This window comes from Panthera onca, chromosome B1 (assembly GCF_046562875.1).
Source record: "Panthera onca isolate mPanOnc1 chromosome B1, mPanOnc1 haplotype 2, whole genome shotgun sequence".
Taxonomy (NCBI): Eukaryota; Metazoa; Chordata; class Mammalia; order Carnivora; family Felidae; genus Panthera; species Panthera onca.
Window position 1 is genome coordinate 171996246 of NC_138342.1, and position 16589 is coordinate 172012834.

General features: G+C 39.8%; 1 protein-coding gene and 1 non-coding gene across 5 annotated transcripts in view; both read right to left on the reverse strand.

Moving 5' to 3' along the window:
- Positions 1-641: 641 nt before the first annotated feature.
- Positions 642-16589, reverse strand: part of LOC132691680 (vegetative cell wall protein gp1) — a 45396-nt gene continuing 29448 nt past the window's right edge. For 2 of the 4 annotated variants that reach the window (XM_078445436.2, XM_078445440.2), the window contains one exon: positions 11507-12033. The gene's annotated coding sequence lies outside the window, so the exon portion shown is untranslated. Of the gene's footprint in view, positions 1099-7821; positions 8452-11506; positions 12034-16589 lie in introns of those variants that run through there. The other 2 variants (XM_078445439.2, XM_078445437.2) reach the window with 2 other exon arrangements.
- On the reverse strand, positions 2697-2882 carry LOC132693516 (U2 spliceosomal RNA). The gene has a single exon (XR_009616864.1). It is a non-coding gene; the product is annotated as a U2 spliceosomal RNA (small nuclear RNA).

The following is a 16589-nucleotide window of genomic DNA, read 5'->3' on the forward strand; positions in this document are numbered from 1 at the left end:
GAACAGAGCCGAAGGGACCTGTGGGAATAAAACAAAAATCTAACATTTAGGGAGCGCCTGGGTGGCTCAGTCAGTTAAACGTCTGACTCTTGATTTCAGCTCAGGTCATGATCTCATGGTTGGTGAGATCGAGCCCCACATTGGGTTGACAGCATGGAGCCTACTTGGGATACTCTCTCTCTCCCTCTCTCTCTGCCCCTCCCCTGCTTACATGTACTCTATCTCTCTTTTTCTCAAAAATTAGTAAACTTTAAAAAAAATCTAACATTTATGTCATTAGACTTCCTGAATGAGAGGAGAAAGAAGGCAAAGGTAGAAAGGTGCTCAGAGAAATAATAGATGAAACTTATCAAAATTTGGCAAAAGACTTAAACCTATAGAATCAAGAAATTAAACCATCAACCTAAAAATACAAATTAGCGGGTCACAGGGTGCCTCAGTCAGATAAGCGTCTTGATCTCAGCTCAGGTCATGATCTCATGGTCGGTGGGACTGAGCCCCACATTTGGTTCTTTGCTGATAGCATGGAGCTTGCTTGGGATTCTCTCTCTCTCCCTCTCTTTCTGCCCCTCTTCTGCTCTCTCTCTCTCTCTCTACATATAAATAAATAAACTTTAAAAAAGACAAATTAGCCAGTTATTTTATTAGAAAAATGAGTTTATTTGAGAATAGCTGAGAAAGCACAATTTGAGAAAATCAAACTATGGGGAAAACATAGAGGAGTCTGAAGAGACAAAGGGAAAGTCAACTTTTATTAGGTTTTAAGAGGAAATTGAGGAGAGTTGTTTTGAACAAAAATTCACCAAAAAGAACATGAGTCCTGGTGATTTCTTATTGGCTGTAAGTTGTGGTTAGTGCATTGTTTCTGGGACAGGGAGGGATCTTCCTTCTTCCTGCTGGCTATTAGACTGCGACAAATGTGTATGCGTGAGAACTGCCCCTTCAGGGCTCCCCAACTTCATGATAAATGAGGTTTCCTTGACTTCTTTTCACATTTCTCCCTTTTGATCAAGATCTGTCCTTGAAAGTTTCACTGATCAAGAATCAGGTTTTCCACAGTTGGTGATTTTTGTCCCTCGGTGCCAGGAGGGACATTTCCTGTTGGAAAGAAACATGTCCCATGTTGGAGAGAAAGTGCACAAAATGGAAAGTGTTGAGGCTACATTTGAGTAACAGGGAAGGGTAGGAAGGAGAATTCGCAGGCATCTCCCCACTAAGGTCTATATCTTTTCGAGGAGGTTACCATTGGAGATCATCTCAAAGCACAGAGTTGCCTTTCGCTTTGTTGATAGTGTCCTTTGATGCACAAAATTTTTATTTTTGATAAAGTTCAATTTATCTACTTTTTATGCTACCACTCGTGGTTTTAGAGTCTTATCTAACAAACCGCTGCCTGACACAGTCACGAATACTTACTCCCATGCTTTCTCTTAAGAGTTTTATATTTTAGCTTTCACATTTTGTTTTAGGATCCATTTTGAGTTAATTTTGTATATGGTATAAGATAGGAGTCTAACTTCATTCTTTTTCATGCTGTCTATCTGGTTGTCCCAGCACCATACGTTGTAAAGGCTATTCTTTCCCCCAGTGTAGTTTCTTGACACTCTTGTTGAAAATCAATTGACCGTGAATATTAAATTTATTTTTTTTAATTTTTTTTAAGGTTTATTCATTTTTCAGAGACAGAGAGACAGAGCGTGAGCAGGGGAGGGGCAGAGAGAGAGGGAGACACAGAATCAGAAACAGGCTCCAGGCTCTGAGCTGTCAGCACGGAGCCGATGCAGGGCCCCAACCCACGGACGGTGAGATCATGACCTAAGCTGAAGTCGGACACTTAACTGACTGAGCCACCTAGGCGCCCCCACCGTAAATATTAGGTTTTATTTCTGGATTCTTGATTCTGTTCCACTGAGCTATAAGTTTATTCTTTTTTTTTTTTTTTTTTTAGTGTTTATTCATTTCTGAGAAATAGAGACAGAGCATGAGTGGGGAAGAGGCAGAGAGAGGGAGACACAGAACCTGAAACAGCCTCCAGGCTGTCAGCAGTTGTCAGCACAGCACCCAGCGTGGGGTTGGAACTCATGAACTGTGAGATCCTGACCTGGGCCGAAGTCAGACGCTCAACCGACTGAGCCACCCAGGCGCCCATCTGTAAGTCTATTCTTATATCAGGATTATGCTGTCTTATTTACTCTAGCTTTGTACTCTAGTTTTCAAATCAGGAAACATGAGTCTTCCAACTTTTTTCTTCTTTTCTGAGATTGTTGACTATTCTGGATCTGTTGCATTTCTATATGAGTTTTAGGATCAGTTTTTCAATTTCTGTAAACAGGGCAATTGGCATTTGAATAGTGATCGGATTGAATCTGTAGATCAGTTTGAGTGAGTGGTATTGCCATTTAACAGTTTTAAGTCTTCTGATTCATGAACGTGGAATATCTTATCATTTATGTCTTTAACATCTTTCAACAGTGGTTTTTAGTTTTTAGCAAAAGCTTTGTACTTCTTTTTATAAGTTTATTTCTAAATATTATATTATATTGATGTTATTATAAATAGAATTGTTTTCTTATTTTTATGTTTGGATTGTTCATTGCTGGTATGTAGAAATACAGTTGATTTTTGTGTATTGATCTTGTGTCCCGAAACCCTGTTGAATTCATTTATTGCTTTTAATAGAGTTTTGTGGATTCTTTAGGAGTTTCCATGTAACAATCTGGAAATAGAGATCATTATACTTCTTCCTTTCTAATCAAGATGTCTTTTATAAGGAAAAAAAAAAAAACAACTCATAGAAAAAGATCAGACTTGTGATTACCAGAGGCAGAGGGTGAGAAGAGAAGGAAATACACTTGATCTTAGCCAAAAGGCCGAGAAGCGATAGAGAAGAGAAGGAAATAGAAGAAGTTGGTCAGAAGATATAATTTCCAGTGATAAGATAAATGAGTACTAGGGATGTAATGTACAACATGATGACGACAGCTAACACTGCTGTGTGATGTATAGAAAAGCTGTTAAAAGAATAAATTCTAAGAGTTCTCATTATGAGGAGATTTTTTTTTTTCATTTTTCTTCTTTTTTTTCCCTTTTATTGTATCTATCCGAGAAGATAGATTTTAGATGAACCTACTGTAGTAATTATTTCACAGTATATGTAAATCAGACTATCATGCTGTATGCCTTAAACTAATACAGTGATGTATGTCAATTACTTTTCAGCAAAAATGGGTTGGCGGGGGGGGGTGGGGATAAGCCTTTTATTTCTTTTTCCTGTCTAATTAGCCTGGCTAGAACCTTCATTACAATGTTGGAAAAAAATAGAGTAGACATTCTCATCGTGTCCCTGATCTTAGGGAGAAATCAGTCAGTTCTTCAACATTACGATGTTAGCCGTGGTCTATTCATAGAAGTCTTTCATCAAGTTGAGGATACACTCTTATATTCCTAGTTCATTGATTGTTTATATCACGAAGGATGTTAGATATTGTTGAAGACTTTTTCTGCATCTGTTGAGACTATCATGCCATTTTGTGTTTTATGCTGTCAATTTGAATTATGATACAGATTCATTTTCATATGTTGAGCCAACCTTGCAGTCCTGAGATAAATCCTATTTAATCACGATGTATAATCATTTTTATGTTGTTGGATTCAAGTTTGCCAGTATTTTGTTGAGGATTTTTGCATATATATTCATAAAGGATATTGGTGTGGAGTTCTCTTTGCTTATGATGTCTTTTGGTGTCAAGTAATACCGACATCACAAAAGGAGTTGAGAGGTATTACCTCTTCGTTTTGGGAGAAAATTTGTCAAGTATTAGTGTTAGCTTTTCTTTATACATCTGGTAGTTTTGCTGGTGAAACCATCTTGACCTGGCCTTTACTAATTGAATTGCTCTACTTGTTAGAGTTCTATTCAGATTTTGTATATCCTTTTGGGTCAGTTTTAGTAGTTTGTGTCTTTCTGGGAGTTTTCCTTTCACTTAGATGATCTAATTCATTATCATACTTTTGTTCTTGGAATTCATTCGTATTCCTTTTTATTCCTATAAACTCAATAGTAATGACCCTTCTTTCATTTCTGAAATTAATATTTGACTCTTTTCTCTTTTTTTCTTGCTCAGTATAGCTAAAAAGTTCATCAACTTTGTTTTTCTTTTATTTATTTATTTTTGTTGTTCTTTTTTGTTAGAGAAAGAGGGAGCACGAGCAGGGGAGTGGGGCAGAGAAAGGGAGAAAGAGAGAATCTTAGGCAGGCTCCACACAGAGCCTGGAGCCCGAGACAGGGCTTGATCCCATGACCCTGGGATCATGACCTCAGTCAAAATCAAGTCGGTGGCTCAACTGACTGAGCCACCCCGATGCCCCTGTTGTGGCCTGGGTGGCTCAGTCAGTTAAGCGTCTGACTTGATTTTGACTCGGGTCATGATCTCACAGTTCGTTAGTTCGAGCCCCACGTTGGGCTCTGTGTTGATGGTGTGGGGCCTGCTTGGGATTCTGTCTCTCTGCCCCTCCCCCACGTGTGTGTGTGTGTGTGTGTGTGTGTGTGTGTGTGTGCGCGCGCGCGCGTGCGCGCTCTCTCTCTCTCAAAATAAATAAACGTTAAAAATATTTTTTAAAGACAGGAAAAACAGCCTTTGTTTCATTGCCTTTCTTCATTGTCCTTCTATTCTCTCTCTCGTTTTTTTAGTAGGCTCCAACCCAATGTGGAGCTTGAACTCACAACACTGAGATGGTAAGTCACATGCTCCACCGACTGAGCCATCCAGACACCTTGATCTTTCTATTCTCTATTTCATTTATTTATACTCTTTTATTATGTCTTTCCATGTGCCTACTTTGAATTTAGTTTGCTCTTGTTTTCAGGTTTCTTAAAATAGAACATTAGCTTATTGATTTAAGATCTTATAAAAAAAATTGTATTGTGATAAGAACACATAACATTGCATTTACTATCTTAACCATTTTTAAGTCTACAGTTCAGTAATGTTATGTATATTTACAGGTTGTGCAACAGATCTCTAGAACTTTTACATCTTGCAACACTGAAACTCTATACCTACTAAACACTAATAAACCCTTCACCTTTCCCCAGGCCCTGTCAGTCACCCTTATACTTTCTGTTTCTGTAAATTTTAACTATTTTAGATACTTAGGATGAGTGAAATCATACAGTATTTGTCCTTTTGCAACTGGCTTATTTCACTTGGCCTAATCTAGAGTTTCATCCATGCTGTAGCATGTGACAGGATTTCCATATTTTTAAAAACTGCCTAATATTCCATTGTGTGTACCGCATTTTCTTCATCCATTCATTTGTTGGTGGACATTTTGGTTGCTTCTCCCTATTGACTATTGTGAATAAGGCTGCGGTGAACACAAGTGTGCAGATCCCTTGTTGAAAGTCTGTGTTAGATTCTTTTGAGTATATACTCAGAAGTTGGACTGCTGGATCTTATGGCAATTCTATTTTTAATTTTATGAGGAATTTCCATACTGTTCTCCATGTGGCCACATCACTTTATAGTCCTATCAACAGTGCACAAGTGTTCTAATTTCTTCACATCCTTACCAACATTTTTTGTTTTCTATTCTTTTGATAGTGGCCATTCTGATGGATATGAGGTAATATCTCAATGTAGTTTTGATTTGTATTTTTCTAATTATCAATGACATTGAGCATCTTTTCATATGATTATTAACAATTTGTATGTCTTCTTTGGAGAAATGTCTACTCAAGTCCTTTGTCCATTTTTTTAATCTGGCTATTTGTTTTTGTTGTTGTATTTTAATTGTAGAGTTCCTTCCATATTTTGGATATTAATCTCTTATCACATATGACAATGTTGTCTCCTCTGTTTTATATTCTATATCTATAGTCCATTCTCAATGCACACCCTTAGCCTACCGGGTGTGATCTTGAAATATCATTTTCCATTAAAGGAAGCCAAAGCTTCTTGAAGAAATTGTTAATTCCAGGACTTAGGCAAGAAATATACAAACAAGCGTAGTGTATCTTCTCATAGTGAGTAGGCTATCAGAGAGTACTGGAGTATTATCAAAAAGACACAAATGCAACTTGAAGAAGCTTCCACGCGCCAAAGGTGGACAGGGTGAACAGCAGTAAGGATAAAAAGAGTAAAATATTTTAAATGGTCCATGAATAAGAAAATTTATCTCTCTGAAAAAAATTCACTAAAGAAAAACAATGAAAACCATAGTTTATATTTTTAAATATGTCAGTATGGTTTCTCAGATTCCAAAGTAATTACTGTCACCCTAGTAGAAAGTGCAAGTTAAATACATGAGTTTGTAATAATGTTTTAAGAATTTGGCTACCTCTGAAGGATGATAGGGAATTAACTCATTTTTTTTAGCTGTTTTTTTTTTAAAGGAAAAAAAATCAAACATTTCTCCTGATTTCCTGTGGAAGCTATACTGGATATGTTGAGCGCATCTACGCAAGTATTTTAAGAAGTCACTACACCTTTTGTATTGCCTATAAATTGCCATTTGGAGTTATGGGTTTGGTCATATTTGAAATGATCAGGTTTGAAATTTGGGGTCATTATTACCTGATAATGGGAAACACTATCAGGATAAAGACCCGGTTTCTTCAACAAATACAATGCACAAATAAAATATGATGATACAGCGGGAACTTCAGATTAAAAGTTACATTCAGGGGCGCCTGGGTGGCACAGTCGGTTAAGCGTCCGACTTCAGCCAGGTCACGATCTCGCGGTCCATGAGTTCGAGCCCCGCGTCAGGCTCTGGGCTGATGGCTCGGAGCCTGGAGCCTGTTTCCGATTCTGTGTCTCCCTCTCTCTCTGCCCCTCCCCCGTTCATGCTATGTCTCTCTCTGTCCCAAAAAAAAAAAAAAAAAAAAAAAAAAAAAAAAAAAAAAAGTTGAAAAAAAAAAGGTACATTCAGATTAAAAATAACATTTTTTAAAGATATTATTTTTAGGGGTGCCTGGGTGGCTGTGGGTTAAGCGTCCAACTTAGACTCAGGTCATGATCTCAGGGTTCTTGAGTTCAATCCCCAAATCAGGCTCTGTGCTGACAGCTCAGAGCCTGGAGCCTGCCTCAGATTGTGTCTCCCTTTCTCTCTGCCCCTCCCTAGTTCTCTCTCTCTCTCTCTCTCTTTCCCTCTCAAAAATCAATAAAGATTTAAAAAATGATATTATTTTTAAGTAATCTCTACACCCAGTGTGGGGCTTGAACTTACAACCTCAAGATCAAGAGTTGCATATTCTACTGACTAAGCTAGATAGCCACCCCTTAAATATCATATTAAAAAAAAAAAAACAGAACTAAACTTTATTTGTTTAAGGATACACAATGGGTTAGGAAAACTATAGCACCAGGAAATGATTTTTATATTACCTGAATAAGCATCTGTCTTCCTGCTAGAGGGACGGGGCATGTGGTAGGATACCGTGTGGCTGGTCAACTTTTATCCCTTGACGGGTGTGATAATTACAAGTTTCGACTTAGGATTATTTTTTTTATATTTTACATATATTTTATATGGTTTATGTGCCTGTGCTAGAATGTAAAATAAAAATTAGGGGCACCTGGGTGGCTCAGTCAGTTAAGCATCCAACTCTTGATATCGGCTCAGGTCGTGATCTCACAGTTGTGAGTGTGGAGCCTGCCTGGGATTCTCTCTCTCCCTCTGTCTCTGCCCCTTCCCTGCTCGCATGCATGCTCAATCTCTCTCTCTCTCAAAATAAATAAATAATAAAATAAAGTAAATTTTTTTAAATAAAATAATTTAAATTAAATTTAAATTAAAAAATAAGTCAAGATGGTGATTAATTTGGAAGGCAGGGGCTTAAAGAGGACACAAGGACTCTGAGACCATGGTGGCATTCGCTTTTTGGGTCCAAGTGGTGGCTGCATAGGTGCGTGTAAAAATGTGCCAAGATAAACATCCACGATTTGCTCACTCTTCTGTATATTCGTTTTACTTCACTAATAAAAGTTATTTTAAAATATAAAAGGAAAAAAGCACAAGAGCCTCCCTTAGCCATTACTTAATTTGCCCTCCATTTTTTTTATTTTAGGAAATGTTGCCTTTTGGGCTCATCTGTGTCATGGGAGAAATACATAATTTCATACTCGATTTAGAAGGCGTCCAGATGTTGTTCCATTATTTAGTTGGCGCTGTGTGGAAGTGTTGCTTAAAGAAAGACTTCCAGTGCCAGAAATTTCTCCGCAATATATCACGTTAAACACCAATGATTTGTGTTTTAGATTTTGCCTAGTGCTTTTCGTAGTATTGGAATTCTCATTGTAAACCATAAGAGCTATCTGCAGGGAATCTAGGCCTTTCCTGTTTCCCATTTCCTTCATTGGGGGAGATAACATCACAGTATATATGGAGAGGACCCGGTTATTTCCAAATCCATAGATTCATCGGGGCTGGGAAATGTCAAATCGGCACCTGAATAAATAAAACACAAGCCCATTAGTGCAAGCTTATGTGACCTGTCAGCATCATTAGGCTTTGCCGAGCACAGGAAGCCAGCTGGTATAAGGCCTTTAATAATGATGGCATCTCTCAAGAGAGCCTAACAAATCCAGGCTTTGCTTTTTGAATAAGCATTCTGATGTTTACTTTCCAGGCGAGGGTCTCACTTCGTTTTTAGGTTGCTGTAATTCAAACCCTGCCTTCGTAGGAGTCTTCTCGCCCTGCTGTGAATGGAAGCACCCAACTAGATTCCGCAGTATTGCACAGACCTTACTAACCCACAAGGTGACCCAGCAGTCAGACGCTTCGCCAGGCTTTACATCCCCGACTTCGGTATTCTAAAGGCAATCTCTGCAAGGACCCTTTTGTTTGAGAGGGTAAACTCGTTAGCTTTACGATACAAGCTTACGTGGTGAATATTAACGTTTTTTTGTTTGTTATTTTTTTTTTTTTGTAACGTGTATTTATTTTTGAGACAGAGAGAGACAGAGCATGAACAGGGGAGGGGCAGAGAGGGAGGGAGACGCAGAATCTGAAACAGTGAGATCATGACCTGAGCCGAAGTCAGACGCTCAACCGACCGAGCCACCCAGGCGCCCCTGAATATTAATGTTTAAGGGTGCAAAGTTTAGGAGCGTGGACCTGGACCCAGACTGTCCAGATTCAAACTCTTTGCCACCTACTAGTTGTGTAACCTTGGGCAAAGTTACAAAAACTTTCTGGCCCTCAGTTTACTCATCTGTGAATGAGGATCGTGATGCCTGTCGCATAGGGTCCAGGTGAGAATTAGATAGTATGAATATGTGTATAGTTCATAGAACAGTGCATATAATAAGCACTCCAAGTGTTCGGAATATTATTGTGTGGGCTTGCACAAGTAACTTAACCTCTCTGTGCTTTTTTATTAAATGGAAATAATGAAAATAGTACTTACTTTATAGGGTTGTAATAAGTATTCAATTGGTTAATTCATATACAGTATGTAGTAAATTGCCTACCAACATCGTAAGCACTCAATAAATGGTAGCTATTATTATGCAATCTCTCCTCTCTTTTTTTTTTTTTTTACCTATAGAAATGCAAATAGGAGGCTGGGCTGAATATAATTTATGCAACAGGGCACCTGCGTGGCTCAGTTGTTAATTAAGCATTTGACTTCCGCTCAGGTCAGGATCTCAGGTTTGTCAGTTTGAGTCCCACATTGGGTGAGCCCTGCTTCTCTCTCTCTCTCTCTCTCTCTCTCTCTCTCTCTCCCTCTCTGTGCTCTCTGCCCCTCACACGATTCTTTCTCTCTCTCTCTGCTCCTCACTTACTTGTGCCCTCTCTCAAAAAAAAAAAATTATGCAACATGTTTACCAATTTTCAGGAAAACATTATTGATTCTTTAATATAACTATTTAACATAATCCATGTTTTACATTACAAATCTATTTCTATAATATTCATAAAATAACAGAAAAATAAATTTTCCATAGTCTCACTATGCAATTATATGTATTTTACATACTTTACATTTTTCTTTTTTCTTTCCACTCTCTTCTCTACCCTACACAAAATCATAATTTTAACGCTGGGCCCTTGAATTCCTTTTAAAGAACTGTTTTTCTTTTTTTTTGTTGTTTTTTTTTTAAGAACTGTCTTTCTTTAGCAAAATCCCTTAGCACTGTCATTTGGGTGGAAATGAGACTGTCAGGGCAATTAGAATAGCCAAGTACACAGAAAGGAATCTAAAGTACCCAGCAATAAGGCTGAGGAGCAAATCTGAAGTACAGAGCAGGCAAAGTAAAGAAAAGCAGAAGGCGGGGCTGAGGAACAGAGTGAAAGGGATGAGGCTCTTTAAATAATAAGAAGGTGTGTTTATTATAATTTTCATCATTTGTGACATAGACACCATCTCTCCTCCCAAACTGAGTAGTCTGTTATCACCAACGAAAGCTTTCTAGAAGTGTGCATATGTGTGTGTGTGTGTGTGTGTGTGTGTGTGTGCGCGCGCGCGTAGTCATGAAGCTGAGTTCCACGACTGGACCAGTGTGGTGTGGAAGAGAGACATCATGCGTGTGGCCGAGATAGACGAATTGCTCACAAGTATCCTTCATTTACGTTCTTTAGTTCTTTAGTAACAGAACTCCTAAGTTTTTGGGGCGCCTGGGTGGCTCAGTCGGTTAAGCCACGGACTTCGGCTCAGGTCATGATCTCGCGGTCCGTGAGTTCGAGCCCCGCATCGGGCTCTGTGCTGACAGCTCAGAGCCTGGAGCCTGTTTCAGATTCTGTGTCTCCCTCTCTCTGACCCTCCCCCGTTCATGCTCTGTCTCTCTCTGTCTCAAAAATAAATAAACGTTAAAAAAAACATTTCTTTTAATAAAAAAAAAAAAAAAGAACTCCTAAGTTTTAGGTGAGGACAGAGCTACTTAGCTCAGGGCTACGTATCCTGTTCTCTTGCAGCCAGTTGTGTCCACACGGAAAGTTCTAGCCACTGAGATGAGAGAGGAATGGCAGGTGCTACTTCCTAGCCAGATGAGAAAGCCTCCGACACACCGTGGAAAAGACTGTGTATCAATGCAAGGCCCTGGGCTTTGACCCAGATGGAATGATTCAATTAGACTTTCGTCTGTTTCCCTTGAAGAGGGGCCCAGCATGTCCTGCACCGGCAAGAAACAGGCTGTCCATGTGACCCAGACTTTAAGGGTCTGTGCCAGACTGTCTGGGTATCTACTTCACTATAAAAGTAGGGGATGGAGAGAGAGTTCGTCCCAGAGGTCTGCACTAAAAGTCACTCTACTGCTAAGGCCAGGAGCCTTCACAATTGGCCCTGCAAGAATTAATCAATGCTATGGAGCACCGTTGGCTGGCGTTTACAATTCGTTTCTTTTCCAAACAAGGATTTTATTGCAGTTGTCCTTGACCTAGTCTACCATTTCAATGTGCATCTTTAGGAGGGTATACAAGCCTGTGTTCTTCGTGTTATTAGTGTTGGGGAAGGCAGCCTCGTGCGTGCAGTCTTTCTACCCCCCCATCTGTTGCATAGGAACAGGCCTTGGGCCTGGAACACCAAGAGATAAAGAGCCCACATGGTCTGGGCAGGCTTATCACCCTGTGTGAGAATATCTTCTCTTGTTTCAGATTCAATAAGTACTCTTTTGTCTCTGCTTAAAGCTTGTGTGTCAAATGGCTCCTGGCCAACCCCATTGTTATATCTGTCCTCCACGAGAAAGGAACAGAGTTTGCTCAACTGCAGCACAGGAGGGGTGAGCATAGCCCAACTGCCCTGTGTCACTGCCGGGAGAGAGCTGCTGGCACGCTATTGAACCTAATCTTGCTCTGTCCCCCTTCTATGTAAGTAAAGCATTGTTTTCTTCGGTGCTGTCTTCCGTGGCCACTTTGATACCAAAATGCAATAGGCAGATGTGTTTGGACCTTCTATTCAGCAAGCGATGGACAGCAAGCGATGACCCTTGCTGTCCTTCATGGAGCTGGAGCCCTTCCCTGGGATCTGTCACGGGTACGTGGTTCTCTGGTCCACAGAAGGTCATCAGATCATGAGAAGCCACCTATAGACTTGAGGGAGGAGAATGCATAGCAGCTTGAGATCCTAGCCATTAACCCGAGCGAGCCTTTTACGATGTCTCATCTGAAGAGGTGTGAGTATGTATGCTGCGTTGGAAGGCAGGAGTGCATTGACACTTAGGCGTCCAGAAAGATCGACAGTGACAGAGTGCCATTTGTCCCACCACTCTATCAGTGTCCATATTCCCCTTCTCCCATAGTAGGAGCTCTAACTGGGCCCACGTCACCAAGCTAAAGCTACGTTTCCGGGCCTCCCTTTCAGCAAGGAATTGCCATGGGAGATGAGCAGGATGGATGTGTGCCCTTCCAGACCATTTTTCCAAACCAGTTGGGCATGCACTGCCCTAGCTCGGTTTGCCCCCTTTCCAGGAATGCTTGGCAGATGATGAAAACTGAAAGAGCTGCCCAGACCTCAGCCTTGTATCTCTAGACAAGTGTGCATTTCTAACTCCCCGTGGTGAAGGACAGTCTCTTGTAGCCTGAGTCTTTTGAAAAATTGTATAAGATTAAATCTCTAGAAAACATGAAGTGAAAAACAAAGACAGGCCCCCAATACTTTCTTACTATTCTTTACTAATAAAAGTATATTTCAAAAAGTGCAGTAATCACAAATGACACAAAAATTGTAAAAACCTGGCATATAAAGTTAACAAAAGATATGCAAGGCCTCTTCACTGAAGAAAAGAAAAGGAATATTTCTCTGCGATATTAAAGAAAACTTAATTGGAGGGGCACCTGAGCGGCTCAGTTGGTTCAGTGACTGACTTCGGCTCAGGTCACGATCTCGCAGTTCGTGAGTTCGAGCCCTGCGTTGGGCTCTGTGCTGACAGCTCGGAGCCTGGAGCCTGCTTCAGATTCTGTGTCTCCCTCTCTCTCTGACCCTCCTCCACTCGTGCGCTCTCTCTCTCTCTCTCTCTCTCTCAAAAATAAATAAACATCAAAAAATTAAAAAAAAAAAAAGAAGAAGACCTAAGTGGAGCAATATGGTATGTCCATGGATCAGAAATGTCAGTATTGTTAATCCTCTCCAGATTGATTTATAGAACCAGCATAATCCTCATCTCTTCCTCTGCAGGTGATTTGACCGTCAATTGGCAAGTCAATCAAAAAATTTGTGATGAAAATTCCTACAGACCTCGAAGAGCACAAATAGTTTTTAAAAAGAAGAAAGTTGGTATAACACTATCTGATTTCATGACTTACTATACAGTTATAATAATTAAGACACAAAAAAATAAATAAGGGTTTGGTAAAAGGAGAGACGTAAGGCTCCCTGAAACAGTAAAATAACTCCAGGAATAGACCCACTTATATTTGGTAAATTCTTTCTCCCCAAACATGCCAAAGGAATTCAGTGGGCAAAGAGAAGTCTTCTCTATAAATCCACATTTTGTATGGGGTACAGAATTGTCGAATCCCTGTTGGACGCCTGAAACCATTACTAATATAACATTCAATGTCAACTACGATAAAAGGAAGAACTCTTACAACTCAATAACAAAAAGATCAATAACTCCATTTTTTTAAAAAAGGCTTGAATAGATATGCAAATGGTTGCGAAATACAGGAAAATATGCTCAACATAACCAGTCATCAGGGAAATGCAAAGTAAAACCGCAGTGAAATATATCTGCAGACTCATTAGAATGGTTAAAAATTAAAAAGATTAACAATCCCAGGGTGCCTGGCTGGCTCAGTCAGTGGAGCATGTGACTCTTGATCTAGAGGTTGTGAGCTCAGCCCCAAGTTGGGGGTAGCGATTATTTACGTAAGGAAATATTTTTTTTTTAACAATTAACAATTCCAAGTGTTGGCAACGATGTAGAGCCACTGAAACTCTCGCACACTGCTGGTGAGAGTGTAAAATGGTACAACAACTTTAATAAATACACACCTACTATACAATGCGCCTGCAAGAGTGTGAAGGTAGCTATAGACAACACTTAACCTGTATTTACAAAAGCAGCCAGTAAGCTGGAGGTCTAGGGCATCTTTTTGTGCCAGAGAGGAAGGAAGTGCCCAAAGAATGAAAAAAACTATCTCCTGGACCCAATCTGGGACAATCTGAGTATAAAATAATGATTAAGTTACAGATTAATGCACTGAATAGGAATCATGAGTCAGACATACATACACGAGAAAGGAGAAAACTCTCATTTGTAATAGAAAGTCAACTAATAAATGCAGAAGAAATAATGGAATTAGGAAATCAACATTTAGCAGCCGCAATAGTAGTAACCGGAAGAAGCAAAGAATCACTAATGGACGCTTGAACTAGTGGGGTAAACTTTGATGAAGAACAGGAAATTGACACAAAATACCAAGTACAAAACATTCATTAACTTTACAATGGAGAAACAGGGCAGGCACAATTTTAACCTAGTGATAAATTTTAAAAATGTGTGTCTCCTATATCTTAGAAAACAACGGAGTCGCTTCTGTGATATTCCTGAAAATATTATATAACCTGAATGTAATCAGGAGGAAATATCAGACAAACCAAAACCAAGAAACATTCTACAAAGTAAGCTGCCCACACACTTTTCAAAATTGTCAAAGTCAGATAATCCAAATGAAGCCTGAGCAGTGGTCCCAGATGGAAAGCAACTAAATAAAACAACCAAATGCAACCGGTGATCTTGGACTGAATCCTAAATCTGTACGGGACATTTTTGGGACAGTCAGTGAAATGCGAATGGGATCTGGGGGTTAGAAATTAGTATTGTCTCAATGTTAATTTCCTGACTTAATGGCAGCTCTGTGGTTATGCAGGAGGCTGTCCTTGCTTTTAGGAAACATTTACAGGTAATGGCTTCCTACCTGTAATTTGTTCTCTAATGACTCAGAAGAAAAGATCATGAAAGTGTTGTTCTAGTTATTATAGGTGAGTGGCAGAGAACAATCAGTTATTATGCTCATGGATTCTGTGGGTCAGGAATTCAGACAGCACACGGCATAGGGGGGCTTGTCTATGCCCCGTGATGTCTGTCTGTGACCTCAGCTGGGAGATTGGAAGGCTGGAGCTAAATCATCACTCCCTTGTCTGGTGGTTGACATTGGCTGTCAGCCAAGCTGATGCTGATTGCTGTTGACTGGAAAATCTATATGTGGCCTAGCCGTATGTTCTGGGCTTTCTCACAAAATGGCAGTTGGTTCCTAGGGTGTCTCAAGAGAGATAAGCAGGCAGAAGGTGTAGCCTTTTTATGACCTAATCTGAGAAGTCACATAAGCTCGCTTATGCTGTATGCCGTTGTTTACAGTAGTCACACATCCAAGGAGGTCAAGAACAGAGAACACAGACCGCACTTTTTGTTGAGTTCTAGAAGAGCATGTGGAACAATGACATGTTGCTCTAGCCATTTCGGAAAGTATTATCTGCCGTGTCCGCACCTTGAGAGAGGGAAAGAGTGATAAGGCAAATGTGATAGAATGGTAACCATGGGGCAATCTGGATAGGAGAATATAGGAGTGCCTTGTATGACTCTTATGCCTTTTCTGGGGTTATTACTGTTCTAAAGCTAGAAAATAAATAATAACCATGTACTTCATTAAGCTAATAATGTTCAACGATGAGATTAAAACCACCTTGGCTAAGAAATAAAAGAATTATTAATACTTCTTAAAACAATCAGTAAATCTATTAATAATTACTAGTTACCAAAATTTCAAAAATGTTTTAAATCCCACTGCCCATGACCTTCACCACATACCATGCATTCTCAACCTCCATAATGCAATATACTCTGTTCGGGAGGGCGATCATACGTTTGAAGGTCACGGCAATGTCAAATCACTATAAAAGTTTCTAAATGCTCGCACTCAGTTTCAGGACCTCCCTCTTCATGACCACAAACACACAGTGTGTGGACCACACCTTGAGGAGCAGTACTCAAAGCTGTATTTCTGGTGTTTTATTGAAGTGTCTCAACCTGTATCTCAAAATTACCATTTTTTGAACACTTTATACTTCCTCATCCAATTTGAAATGTCATGTTATCATAAACCAAGTTCTCATATAATTCGCCTTTTTCCAGGTCCAATATTTTTTTTTTTTTTTTTAATTTTTTTTTCAACGTTTTTTATTTATTTTTGGGACAGAGAGAGACAGAGCATGAACGGGGGAGGGGCAGAGAGAGAGGGAGACACAGAATCGGAAACAGGCTCCAGGCTCCGAGCCATCAGCCCAGAGCCCGACGCGGGGCTCGAACTCACGGACCGCGAGATCGTGACCTGGCTGAAGTCGGACGCTTAACCGACTACGCCACCCAGGCGCCCCCAGGTCCAATATTTTATTCCATTGGCCCTCACTGGTACCACACTGTTTTGATTACTATCATGGTAAAAGATGTTTTACTCAGTACTCTTCATTACAGAATATTTGTAAAGCTCTCCCGTTATTCTCTCAGAACTTTTATTTTTATTTATTTATTTATTTTTTTAACGTGTATTTATTTTTGAGACAGAGAGAGACAGAGCATGAACGGGGGAGGGTCAGAGAGAGAGGGAGACACAGAATCTGAAACAGGCTCCAGGCTCTGAGCGGTCAG